The sequence below is a fragment of the Nerophis lumbriciformis genome, linkage group LG08, assembly GCF_033978685.3.
Source record: "Nerophis lumbriciformis linkage group LG08, RoL_Nlum_v2.1, whole genome shotgun sequence".
Classification (NCBI taxonomy): Eukaryota; Metazoa; Chordata; class Actinopteri; order Syngnathiformes; family Syngnathidae; genus Nerophis; species Nerophis lumbriciformis.
In genome coordinates, this window is record NC_084555.2 from 17,311,584 (window position 1) to 17,325,816 (window position 14,233).

General features: G+C 38.5%; 1 protein-coding gene across 4 annotated transcripts in view; it reads left to right on the forward strand.

Moving 5' to 3' along the window:
- The window catches only part of LOC133611506 (leucine-rich repeat and fibronectin type-III domain-containing protein 5-like), a 313,487-nt gene that overhangs the window by 141,691 nt on the left and 157,563 nt on the right, over window positions 1-14,233 (forward strand). The window contains exon 3 of one of the 4 annotated variants that reach the window (XM_061968349.2): window positions 7,042-7,107. The exons of the other annotated variants lie outside the window; for them this stretch is intronic. The gene's annotated coding sequence lies outside the window, so the exon portion shown is untranslated. The remainder of the gene's footprint in view (window positions 1-7,041; window positions 7,108-14,233) is intronic. 4 annotated transcript variants of the gene reach the window in all.

Genomic DNA, 14,233 nt, shown 5'->3' on the forward strand with positions numbered 1-14,233 from the left:
TGTAGTCCCTTCCCACTCTCCATGACTGAGGTTGCTAGATACGCAGCCAAATCCGAATCCTCCTCTAAGGAACTTCAAATGGCAATGAACGAGTCCTATGCTGTAGATTTCTTTTGTTTATGCTACATGCAAGATGCAAAAGAATGTACTCCGAAGAACTACAGTAGTTTTATGAAGTAATGTAATAATAATGTACAGCTTTTACCTTGACGAGTGGACTTCTACGGTATCTCCTACAAGCTGCTTCTCCGTCAAACACACCATATCACCATGCGTCTCCATATTTTCATTGATAAATGTCTGCCATTTACTGTAGATATTATTTTAACATCTTTGACTGGCATTATCGAGTCGTTCTTCTTCAGTATGGTGCAAACTAGCAGTGCTACACCCGAACGGCTTCATCAAATTGGCAACATTCTACGTCATGTTTGTGATTATATATTTCTTTAATACAATAAATATCATCCACTTCTTCACAGCACTGTTCTTCACATCGTATTTTCCGGACTATAAGGCACACTTAAAGTCCTTTTTTTTCACAAAACTCGGCAGTGCGCCTTATAACTCGGTGCTTCTGATGTAAGGAATATGTTTGGTTGAGCTTACCCACCTCAAAGCTATTTTATTTGGTACATAGTGTAATGATAAGTGTGACCAGTAGATGGCAGTCAAACATAAGAGATAAGTGTATATTGCCACTATGATAGCAATATGTCTCAAGTAAACAACACCAACATTTTAAATGTTCCATTGAAAATATAGATCATTACACACGGCGCTCAAAAATCTATCAAAATGTTTTAGTACGGCTTTGGTAAGCTATGAACCCACACAGCTTGATGAATTGTACTGTGCTTCAATATATGAGTATTATAATGGTGTGTGTATAAGGTAAGACATATTATCTGGTGTTTTGTTTTGCAATATTATGCAAAAGTAACTTTTCTTACCTTCTGGTACCTGCTGATCTGAATTTGGGATCTGCATAAATCCTGAAAAATTGTGCGCGTCCGCCTTTGTAGTCCGTGCCGACACCGCAGTCGATAAGCTTCTTCTTTTTCTCTATCTTCTTGTTATGTGACATTCATCCTCCGCTGTTGCCATTTCTAATATAAAGTAGTGTAAAGTTCTTACTTATATCTGTCAGTAAACTCGCCATGAAAGAGCTAAAACATAGCGGTATAGTGAGTGTACATTATTCAGCCAAGGAACTTTAGTTATTAGAGTTTGGGTCGGACGGTTTTTCACGGGACACCTTTCCTGTGTTGTTGTTTCCGGATGAGAAGACGCTGCTCTGTTATTGATTTAAGTAAAGTCTGAATGTCTTTAAAACAGTTAGCTCCATCTTTTGACACTTCTTCCACTCCCGTCCTTGCACGCTTGCACTTGAATAAGACCGCCCACAAAACGGCGCATCCTGAAGTGACTGTCAGAAAGCGGCTTGAAGATGATCTGTAAAACATAATCCATGCAACATTTTGACCAAAGAACCACCATCACATGTCATGTAGACCACAAGAAAGTGTTTTATATTTAGAAAAAATTAATACAAAATGACTCCTTTAATGCGCCCTATAATCCGGTGCGCCTAATATATGAAAAAAGATTTAAAAAATAGACCATTCATCGGCGGTGCGCCTTATACTACACCTACTCAGTGGCCTAGTGGTTAGAGTGTCCGCCCTGAGATCGGTAGGTTGTGAGTTCAAACCTCGGCCGAGTCATACCAAAGACTATAAAAAAATGGGACCCATTACCTCCCTGCTTGGCACTCAGCATCAAGGGTTGGAATTGGGGGTTAAATCACCAAAATGATTCCCGGGCGCGGCCACCGCTGCTGCCCACTGCTCCCCTCACCTCCCAGGGGGTGATCAAGGTTGATGGGTCAAATGCAGAGAATAATCTCGCATTAATCTCCCTAGTGTGTGTGTGACAATCATTGGTACTTTAACTTTAACTTTAACTTTTATAATCCGGTGCGCCCTATGGTCCGGAAAATACAGTAAGTTATGTCGACCTCTAACTGTAAGATAATGCTAGTGAGTAGGACCAGATGTTTTTAGCGGATCTTACGGGGTTCGTTTTGACAATCACAGCACCAACTAGCACACTGCAAATTATTTGCCACTTGCCAAGAGTTCAAAAATTAATTTCTAGAAATGTCCTTAGTTTTGCAATACTTGCACGCCATATTTTTTGTGTGTGCTATAAGGCAGTGTTTTTCAGCCTTTTTTGAGCCAAGGCACATTTTTTGCGTTGAAAAAATCCGGAGGCACACCACCAGCAGAAATCATTAAAAAACGAAACTCAGTTGACAGTAAAAAGTCGTTGTCACAATTGTTGGATATGAATTTAAACCATAACCAAGCATGCATCACTAGTGCTCTTGTAGGTGTATTGTCACGACCTGTCACATCACGCCGTGACTTATTTTGAGTTGTTTGGTGTTTTCCTGTGTGTAGTGTTTTGTTTCTTGTCTTGCGCTCCTATTTTGGTGGCTTTTTCTCTTTTTTGGTATTTTCCTTTAGCAGTTTCATGTCTTCCTTTGAGCGATATTTCCCGCATCTATTTTGTTTTAGCAATCAAGAATATTTCAGTTGTTTTTATTCTTCTTTGTGTGGACATTGTTGATTGTCATGTCATCTTCTGATGTACTTTGTGGACGCCGTCTTTGCTCACAGTAAGTCTTTGCTGTCGTCCAGCATTCTGTTTTTGTTTACTTTGTAGCCAGTTCAGTTTTAGTTTCGTTCTGCATAGCCTTCCTTAAGCTTCAATGCATTTTCTTAGCGACACTCACCTTTTGTTTATTTTTGGCTTAAGCATTAGACACAATTTTACCTGCACGCTGCCTCCCGCTGTTTCCGACATCTACAAAGCAATTAGCTACCGGCTGCCACCTACTGATATGGAAGAGTATTACACGGTTACTCTGCCGAGCTCTAGACAGCACCGACAATCAACAACAACACATAATTTGCAGACTATAATTAGTGGTTTGCAAAAAATATTTTTAACCCAAATAGGTGAAATTAGAGAATTTCCCATGGCACACCAGACTGTATCTCACGGCACGCTAGTGGTTGAAAATTACTGCTATAAAGAAATGCCAAAATGCTCTGGCATGGGTTTGCTCACGCCGTTCTTTTGCCCTTTTGTGTTAAAATAAAGGGTTGGAGACAGACTTTATGCTGACTTTGTCTAAATATGTAATTGCTTTGTGTCTTTTGCTGCAAAATGTATCTTCTTTGGGTTGTGTGCAAAAGACAAAGGTGACTCAATGCTTGATTCTCCTGTCACTGCCTTGCTGCAGCAATTGTTCAGGGTCCCTGAGTAAATGGGGCTATTATATAGGTTGCAAGAAAATGAGTGGCTTGAATCGTATTGACTTGTGCTAAGATTCAGATTTCACAAAGTTGAGCAACGGTATGTGTGTTTGTTGGTGTGTGTTAAAAGGTGGTGCATGTAAATAATGAAAGAGTGTGCTCATGTTCGAATCACTCTAAATTATTCAAAGAAGCCCGCACGCACAGATCCGCTATCCCCGTGACACACCGTTTGCATGCCGCAAATCAAGCGGTCTGTTCCTGTTGGTCTGTCAGCTTCTCTTGGAATCCGTATCTCATATCTTATTGAGGGTTTATGCATCGCGTATTACAAGGTGAAGACAGTTTTTCTGGCCAGTTGACATCTCAATGGGCTGGCTCCTGACCAGCAGATGCCATCATCTGTTTCAAAACGTGACTTTTGCTAAAGTACACCCTGCAGCTGGACTCACTGGGTGAAAATATGAAAGCTCTTTATTTATACATTAATAACAATAGGGAGGAATACGTGCCACGGAGGAAGTTATCTTGGTCTGTTTAACAGTGTAATTTATATTTTAGGTATTCTGTTCTTGTAGGTTTGTTCTTGTGCTATAAATACTTATTTTACGTTTGCACGATAAGGATGTTGAGTTAAGGGAGCCAAGCAGGCACTTCAACATCGACCTAAAAGAGATCATTCTGTTAGACAAAGTCAACTGCAGTAAATAAACATGTTCAATAACAAGGCACTCAATACTGCTAGAAATAGTAACAGTAATAGTTTAATTTAATATGCTGAACAAAAATATGTGAAGTTAATTATATTTATATAGCGCTGTTCTCTAGTGACTCAAAGCGCTTTACATAGTGAAACCCAATATCTAAGTTACATTTAAACCAGTGTGGGTGGCACTGGGAGCAGGTGGGTAAAGTGTCTTGCCCAAGGACACAACAACAATGACTAGGTTGGCAGAAGCGGGGTTTGAACCTGGAACCCTCAAGTTGCTGGCACGGCCGCTCTACCAAACGAGCTATACCCCCCCGGTATAGCAAAATATATATTATCATTACTTTTGCACTAGAGATGTCCGATAATGTTGGCCTGCCGATATTATCGGCCGATAAATTAGTTAAAATGTAATATCGGAAATTATCAGTATCGTTTTTTTTATCATCGGTATCATTTATTTATTTATTTTTTATTTTTTTTTATTAAATCAACATAAAAAACACAAGATACACTTACAATTAGTGCACCAACCCAAAAACCTCCCTCCCCCATTTACACTCATTCACACTCATTCACACAAAAGGATTGTTTCTTTCTGTTATTAATATTCTGGTTCCTACAATATACATCAATATGACCCCAAAGGGAATAAGCGGTAGAAAATGGATGGATGGAAGGATATATCAATACAGTCTGCAAACACACATGATTGTGCGTGCTGCTGGTCCACCAATAGTACTAACCTTTAACAGTTAATTTGACTAATTTTCATTAATTACTAGTTTCTATGTAACTGTTTTTGTATTGTTCTACTTTCTTTTTTATTCAAGAAAATGTTTTAAATTTATTTATCTTATTTTATTTTATACTTTTTTTTTAAAGCACCTTATCTTCACCATACCTGGTTGTCCAAATTAGGCATAATAATGTGTTGATTCCACGACTGTATATATCGGTTGATATCGGTATCGGTTGATATCGGTATCGGTAATTAAAGAGTTGGATAATATTGGAAATTCGGAAATCGGCAAAAAGCCGTTATCGGACATCCCTAATTTGCACCTATCAACATGCCATAAAAGCCATTGGAAGAATCTTACTCCTTCTCCACACCTCAGAAAAGACATAACAGAACACTAACTTTGTGCTTAACGTGTGCACATTTACAAAAACTCATACGTTTACCAAGTTAAAAGAAGAAGAATATAGGATACATAAGTAAATAATGTAAACCAGCCTATTTAATAATGACAAAATGCATTTATTGGCCAAGTATGGAATTTGACTTGGTGGACTGTGCTCTGTTACATTGACATGATCCTTATTATTAGTTTAATGTGTATTGTTTTGTTTTCTGTCCAGCGCTGTAATTTGTATTTCAACTTTCCGTTTTTCTCCATTTGCCACCACTTTAGTCTGAGCGCTGGCTCTCTCACCTGTCCCTGGTTGCCAATCTGGCTGCTTCTTAGTTCAGAGGACTGAGCTGGATCATTTTTCTTTTTGATGTGTGCACCCATGCTGCATGGCTTTCCTTTCCCTCCACTATTTTTGTTTTGTCATTGAATACTGTATTCCTGCACTTTAACATCGTCACACCAGAATGTGACAGAATATGTAGCAAATACCGATTATTATTTGCAGCTTTCAGTCTTATAAGTTTTTCTTTTGTTTTGATGTCTTCCTTAATCTCCTTCTGCTCTGAATATCCTTTCATTGATCTATCATATCTCACCTTAGTTCTAATGGCTCCTTCATCATCCGCCTCTGGAAGGCTGTACTGCTGCATTTTTTATCTCCTGCACTCCTGGTTCCTGGGACTCTTTTGTGTCCCAGGGCTCTTCCTCTGGGATCAGATATTGACTTGTGTTTCTCTTGAGAGGCGATTGCTCTGATTTGTTATCAGTTAACCTGGTTTTAAGCGTACCGTTTCCTAACTCGTTTATTTTCGATGATTAAATAGCTCACACCAGACAATATTGATGGTGTCAGAAAATGAAGTGCCATAATTATCCAAAACAATATTAAGGGCTGATTTTTTTTCTTATTTTAAAGGTGGCGCTAGAGGGCCAATTTTTACATTACTGTTTTGGGACCCCAAAAATAAAAAAAATTTCGCCTAACCCAATGGTGTCCAAAGTGCGGCCCTGGGGCCATTTGCGACCTGCAGGTAATTTTTTAACGGCCCCACGGCACATTGTGAAAATACGATAATAAACAAAACAAAACATAAAAAGTGGTATAAAAGAGCAAACAGGTGAAATGTAGCAAGAACATGTTGCAATGTTGACTCTTTTTGGGGAAAATGTTGCATATTTTTGTTTGCCATATAAAAAACTAAGCTGTTTTTTTTTAAACAAGGGCCTAAAACGAACAAACAAAAAACATAAACAACAATACAAGTTATAATTGACGGATAGGTCTGAAGTCGATCTCGAGATTATTGTGTTAAAAGTAAAAAAAAATGTATAATTTATTTTTTAACACTTTAATGAGTAGGACCCTCTTGGATCCCCGATAATTTTAGTGGGACTTTTTTTTAAGTGTCATTGGTCAAAAAATAATAGTTAATTAAAATCAATGTTGTTATGAGTTATTGACCTTTTTAAGGCTCCAATTATTATATAATCTCAAATATTCCACTTAAAATTTTTATTGGGTGAAAATATTGCTTATTTTGTGTTTTTTCCATAAAAATTACAGGATTTTATTTGACAAAAAGGGCATACAACTTAAATCTTTAACAACTTTATATTGACAGATACACCTGATGTTGATCTAGAGATTTAAACCTTGAATAATAATAATGATAATAATAATACTATTATTAATAATAATAATACTAAATAATGACACATTTTTTATATTTTTTTTACCAAAACCATTTGGGGTCCCTGGGTACAAGCCTGAGTGGAGGCCTAAATGTATATATTGTTTATACATATATTGTATTGGTTTTTGAAATAAAAAATATCAAAATGGCCCCCGCTTGCTTTGATTTTTCAGTGTGCGGCCCTCAGTGGAAAAAGTTTGGACACCCCTGGCCTAACCCGACGAGGCTGCAAAATAAAGGTAAAGGTACATACCTCTGCATTAAGTAACGACCACTAAGGGGACTCATTCACCGATTAGAATACATATTAGAATACATTTAAGGAGATTCATCATTTTTGGGACACTCATTGAAATTCACAACAACCCAATCAAAAACAACCTACAAAACTTTGAATGAATCTGTACATGTTTATTTTCTTTTTGAGGCTATACAAGTCAATTTCGTGCAGGAAATATTATACATACTAAATATGTATATTACCATATTTTCCGAGCTATTAGCCGCACCCACTACATTTTACAAGGGAAACATATGTTTTTATATATTAGCCGCACCAGACTATAAGCCACAGATGTATATTAGCACGTTGTGAAATAGGATATTTACATAGAAAGATTTTGGAAATGTTTACCTGCATACCATAATTGTTTCCAAACGGTGCCTGTAACATGGCAGTAAAACGGCTGATCAAACAAAACAGAAAAGTCATTAATGTCTTTATTCATCCTTTATGAGATGAATAAGATGTTCTCCTTTTTAATAAGGTTCAATATGTTTATCTGGATTCTTCTTCCTTGTGTTTTGTAAACACTTTGAGTTTGAACAGTTTATTAAAGTGGATCATTTTAGTACATTGTTTGATTTATTTGCTTAATCCATTCCGTGATTTATTCGCTAGTGAAGGAAAATCCATTGTTTAGCTGCACATTTGTAAAAGCCGCAGAGTTCAAAGCTTGGGGAAAAAAGAAGCGGTTTATAGTCTGGAAACTACAGTGTATATACATTTTGCTTGGAGGCCTATTTCTCCATCAACTCATGCAATGTAGCACATCAATTTAAGGAATGTTTTGGTGTCGTCAATGTCATGCCCCGTCAAAAAGCCGAATTTTGACTTGGTCATAGAGCTCAGAAAGTATGAGACTGTGCAAAATCTTCATTCTAAAATCCCAAAGATGAATGTGTTCAGGTAATAGATAATTTTGTGAGACGTACGCACACTCGCCTTCAACTCCGCTAAGCCCAATCCTTCTCAAATAGTGGGGCGGGCCCCACTGTGGGTGGGCGCTTGTGACCTCAGGGAACATCCTTGTTTTGCCGTACCAGAATATGATGAAGCGTATGTAGCACTTGGCTTCACTGTAACCACGGTGGCAGACAGGGAAAGGCCTGTGTGTTATTTCCTTTAATGTTAATAAACTTACAATGATATGCAGAGCTATAGTTATAACAATTTTATAGACAAATTATACAAATTTATAGTCATGGTGGGGAGTTGGTAGGGGAGCGAAATATTTAATTTTTCTTAGGAGTGGGCGTAACAGACTATATTTGAGAAGCATTGGATTTGCTCATTTTGGAGCATTGTTTTGGAAAAAAATATGAGTTTTATGCAAAGCGACCAAAGCAACTGATACTTTGGGGAATGATCGTACACACACTGAAGTTTAAGGTCAGCGTATTCTGCTGGACCTTTTGTAGGATTTAATTAAAATTGTATGAATACTGTTTTTTTGTTTTTTTTGGTGACCCTTGCACATTAGTTTGTTTTTTATAATACATATTAATGAAAATGTGACGATCTGACATAGTACTGTGATGATCTGTCATGTCAGACGTCACTTATTCCGTTGTTTCCTTAGTTCATGCTCATTTCCTGTTTGGCGCTCTTATTTTGGTTCACTTTCCTGCATGTCTTCCTGAGCGCTCGTTCCCTCACCTGTCGCTGTTTGGCAGCCTAGCCACACCTGGTCATGGTTGCTAATCAGCTGGCTGCTATTTATGCCTGCCTTGCCCTCCAGTCAGGGCTTGAGGATTGTTTTGTCATGTTACTGTGTGTCAAATGTGCGGTCCTCTCCAAAGTTTCTCATAGTCATTCACATTGACGTCCCACTGGGGTGAGTTTTTCCTTGCCTTTATGTGGGCTCTGTACCGAGGATGTCGTTGTGGCTTGTGCAGCCCTTTGAGACACTTGTGATTTAAAGTTAAAGTACCAATGATTGTCACACACACACTAGGTGTGGTGAAATTTGTCCTCTGCATTTGACCCATCCCCTTTGATCAATCGCTGGGAGGTTAGGGGAGCAGTGGGCAGCAGAGGTGCCGCGCCCAGGAATAATTTTTGGTGATTTAACCCCCAATTCCAACCCTTGGTGCTGAGTGCCAAGCAGGGAGGTAATGGGTCCCATTTTTATAGTCTTTGGTTTGAACTCACAACCTACCGATCTCAGGGCGGACACTCTAACCACTAGGCCACTGAGTAGGGCTATATAGATATAGGCCTATATAAATAAACATTGATTGATTGATTGATTGATTGATACTGACTAGGTTATCAGCACCCTGTGTTTCAACTATAAATACAATATTTTCTTACCTGCGTGTGGTGCGCCTGACTCCTGCATCTTGGGGTCACAACTACCGTACGTGACAGAACATTTGACATGTAAATAAGTGAGATTACTGACAATGGCTAGTCCCTCGACAAGTCGATGTTAAAATTAAAGCAAACTCATCGGGTTTAGTTAGAGACCAAGAAAAAACCTCTAGCAAAGCACTTATACATGTTACGACATACAACCGGAGACTTGCAACAAGCGGTTAAGGGGCGGGCATGCAGCCCTAAGCTGACGGCCTCTAGGGGCACTGCTCTGTTTTCCGTCATACCACCTGGGGTGAAGCGTCAAAGGTGTGGGATGTGGGGGTTGGGGTACGTGTGGAGTGTGGAGTGTATTTTCCGTGAATGCGTCTGTGTGTAAAAGCCTTCTGAGTGGCTCTGTCTATTTAATAATTATATTTAGAAAAGTTTCTTGTTTGATTGCAAGAAACACATAATTCTCTAGTATTAATATTTCTGCATTTGTTTCCCATTTTGAACAGACCTTTATTTGACCAATCACGGCTGCCCCAAGGAGGCTTAATGTGTATGTGGTGAACCTTGTTTTGTAGTGGAACTCAACCACACTTCACTACAAACAACACCGTCACAACCCAAACTACTTTTAGTTTTTGACAATTGACCAGCATTAAATGGTGGCGTACCTCATCCGTCACGTAATGAGGGATGACAAATGTTGTCCGATAAAGCAAAGTATGCACACATGACATGTGACATTTTGTGAAAACATGTTGCACATTGTCACATGTCAGCTAAAAATAGATCACTTGGTATCATGCTTGTTGATGTTGCCCTGTGTGCATTTTTTTAATGTCTTTAGAAAGCCCAGGGCAGATACTTTCTACAGTATCTGTGTTGTTTACATATATATTACTGTCTCTCTCTGGTGCATCCATTGTGTGTGACTTTTGAGGAGGAGAGGATCAATTATGAGATTTATGGGATGGGATACATGAAACACTCTGTGCCAATATGAAAACCTCTACATAATTGCTTCAATGTCTACTCTGATATTGAAATAACTCATTCTGCAGCGGTGCAAAATAACTGCTGCATTGCCAGAAAAATCCTATTATTTTTAGTCTCCGGTAATGTTGCTGCGCCAACGCAGTTGCAATGCTCGAGAATCTGAGTGGCACCCACTAAAATGAGGAAATGTGCTCAAATATTCCTCTTGTTCTCCATTTTTTTTGTTTTTTTTAATTGTTATGAAGAAGAAATATGATAGTGTTTTTATTGCGTGTGCCGTCAAAGGCACCAGTGCAGTACAGCGGAAAACTAGAAAATTCCCGCAGAAATTTTGATGGGCCTGCTATCTGTGCCCTGGACATCTGGCCGGGGGTTGCCAGAAGCCGCCGTACTTATTAGATGGTGCCGAGTGTCCGAATCAGTGAGTTTTAGGTTTCACTGTACAAAATGAGCCACAGTGCTAGCCTAAAACAGTAGCATGTTTACACAAAAATGATAACACGTAGCATGTGTGCTAACGATAGCATGATAACAGTCGGCATGTTTCATATACCAAGTTATACGTCTCAAAGGTATATGGCTGCGGAAAAGTAAAATTAGAAAAATTAAAATTAGAAGAAAAAAGTTAGCATGCTTAAGTTAGCTTGCTAACATGCTAATAGGTAACAATTGTCATATGACTCTAGAATAAACAGTTACAAAATTAGCTCGAAAAGGTATCACTTCAATGTGAGCATGCTAACGTAAACATGCATACAGTTAGCATGTTTCAAATACCAAGTTATATGACTAGCAAATAAAGTTAGCATGCTTACAGTTCACAGGTTCACGTACCAAGTTATATGACTCTGGGGTAAACGGCTGCAAAACTAACACATGCAAAATTAGCTCCAAAAAATTAGCACTTTAATGTTAGCATGCTAGCATGTTGAATGTGAGTGGCACCCACTAAAATGAGGAAATGTGTTTAAATATTCCTCTTGTTCTCTCTATCGTTTGCATGCTAACAGGTAACAAGTGTCATTTGACTCTAGGGTAAACGGTTGCAAAATTAGCTCAAAAAGGTATCACTTTAATGTTAGCATGCTAACGTAAACATGCATACAGTTAGCATGTTTCAAATACCAAGTTAAATGACTGTAAGTTGTAGTTTACAAGTGTCACATACCAAGTTATTTGACTCTGGGGCAAACGGTTGCAAAATTAGCTCAAAAAGGTATCACTTTAATGTTAGCATGCTAACGTAAACATGCATACAGTTAGCATGTTTCAAATACCAAGTTATATGACTGTAAGGTGTAGTTAACAAGTGTCACATACCAAGTTATTTGACTCTGGGGCAAACGGTTGCAAAAGTAGCTCAAAAAGGTATCACTTTAATGTTAGCATGCTAACCTAAACATGCATACAGTTAGCATGTTTCAAATACCAAGTTATTTGACTGTAAGATGTAGTTAACAAGTGTCACATACCAAGTTATTTGACTCTGGGGCAAACCGTTGCAAAAGTAGCTCAAAAAGGTATCACTTTAATGTTAGCATGCTAACGTAAACATGCATACAGTTAGCATTTTCCAAATACCAAGTTACAGTATATGACTGTAAGTTGTAGTTTACAAGTGTCACATACCAAGTTATTTGACTCAGGGGCAAACAGTTGCAAAAGTAGCTCAAAAAGTTATCACTTTAATGTTAGCATGCTATCGTAAACATGCATACAGTTAGCATGTTTCAAATACCAAGTTATATGACTGTAAGTTGTAGTTTACAAGTGTCACATACCAAGTCATTTGACTCTGGGGCAAACGGTTGCAAAAGTAGCTCAAGAAGGTATCACTTTAATGTTAGCATGCTAACATAAACATGCATACAGTTAGCATGTTTCAAATACCAAGTTATATGACTGTAAGTTCTAGTTAACAAGTGTCACTTACCAAGTTATTTGACTCTGGGACAAACGGTTGCAAAAGTAGCTCAAAAAGGTATCACTTTAATGTTAGCATGCTAACCTAAACATCCATACAGTTAGCATGTTTCAAATACCAAGTTATATGACTAAGTTGTAGTTAACAAGTGTCACATACCAAGTTATTTGATTATGGGGCAAACGGTTGCAAAAGTAGCTAAAAAAGGTTTCACTTTAATGTTAGCATGCTAACGTAAACATGCATACAGTTAGCATGTTTCAAATACCAAGTTATATGACTGTAAAGTGTAGTTAAAAAGTGTCACATACCAAGTTATTTGACTCTTGGGCAAACGGTTGCAAAAGTAGCTCAAAAAGGTTTCACTTTAATGTTAGCATGCTAACGTAAACATTCATACAGTTAGCATGTTTCAAATACCAAGTTATATAAGTGTCACATACCAAGTTATTTGAATCTGGGGCAAACGGTTGCAAAAGTAGCTCAAAACGTTATCACTGTAATGTTAGCAAGCTAACGTAAACATGCATGCAGTTAGCATGTTTCAAATACCAAGTTATATGACTGTAAGGTGTAGTTAACAAGTGTCACATACCAAGTTATTTGAGTCTGGGGCAAACGGTTGCAAAAGTAGCTCAAAAATTTAGCACGCTAATGTTAGCATGTTAGCAAGCTAACATGAGCATGTTAATAGTTAGCGTGTGTCACATACCAAGTTGTATGACTCTACGATGTATGGCTGGGGAATTAGAGGGGAAAAAAAATACATTTAGCAAAAAAAAGTTAGCAGTTTAATGTTTGCATGCTTACAGTTTACAGGTGTCACGTACCAAGTGATATGACTCTGGGGTAAACGGTTGCAAAATTAGCTCAAAAAGTTAGCACTTTAATGTTAGCATGCTAGCATGTTGAATGTGAGTGGCACCCACTAAAATGAGGAAATGTGCTCAAATATTCCTCTTGTTCTCCATTTTTGGTTTGTTTTTTTAATTGTTATGAAGGAGAAAGATGACAGTATATTTACTGCGTGTGCCGTCAAAGGCACCAGTGCGGTACAGCAGAAAATAAGATTGTGGATAGACAACAGAAGCAGAGATAAATGCCTCCGCGCTCCCTACTGCATCTTCAAACAGAATATTCCCAGACATCACACATAGAAAGAATGTGCCATTACGAGATGTCATAACATAACATGTTTACCATTGCCTCACTTAGGCAGATCCAATTCAGCGTTCTGCAGTTCGATGAAGGCCTGTGTGTTCGTGGGGATGTTTGTGTGTATTTTCTTATGTAAGCATCTAGCCTTCTCTTGCCCCCAGGACAACGATTGAAACGGTTTGTCATCCTCCCACCTTGCTGTGTCTTTCTCCTCCCCCCTTTCCACCATTCAACTGTGAAAACAAAAATCCCTGTTGCTCTAGCATAGTGGGAATGTTTCAAGGGCACCCCTGACCGTGGCCCCTTTACAGATGGCAAATTAATTACAGGTTTCAAGTACATGTCAAACAAGTTGGGAGACTGTATTTACAGTAGGCCTGGGTAGGGATGATACTCGAAACCGGTTTTCCCGGTTGTTCGATAAGAAAAGAACCGAGTCCTCGGACTCGAATCCCTTGTTGAGAACCGGTTCCCGTTATTGAGACCACTATAGTAAAGAAAAAGAGTTGGTTCTTTATTCGAATCCCTCGGAACGAATCCCGTCCCGACCAGAAATGCCCCGTGAGACATCACAAGAAATGACGTCACGTAGCTCAGTCATTAGGCGCAGATAGTAAAAGCAGGAAAAACAATGGACCGGAAAAAGCGCTCCAAGGTGTAATAAAGTTCAAAACAAAAGGTATAATCCAATGAATAA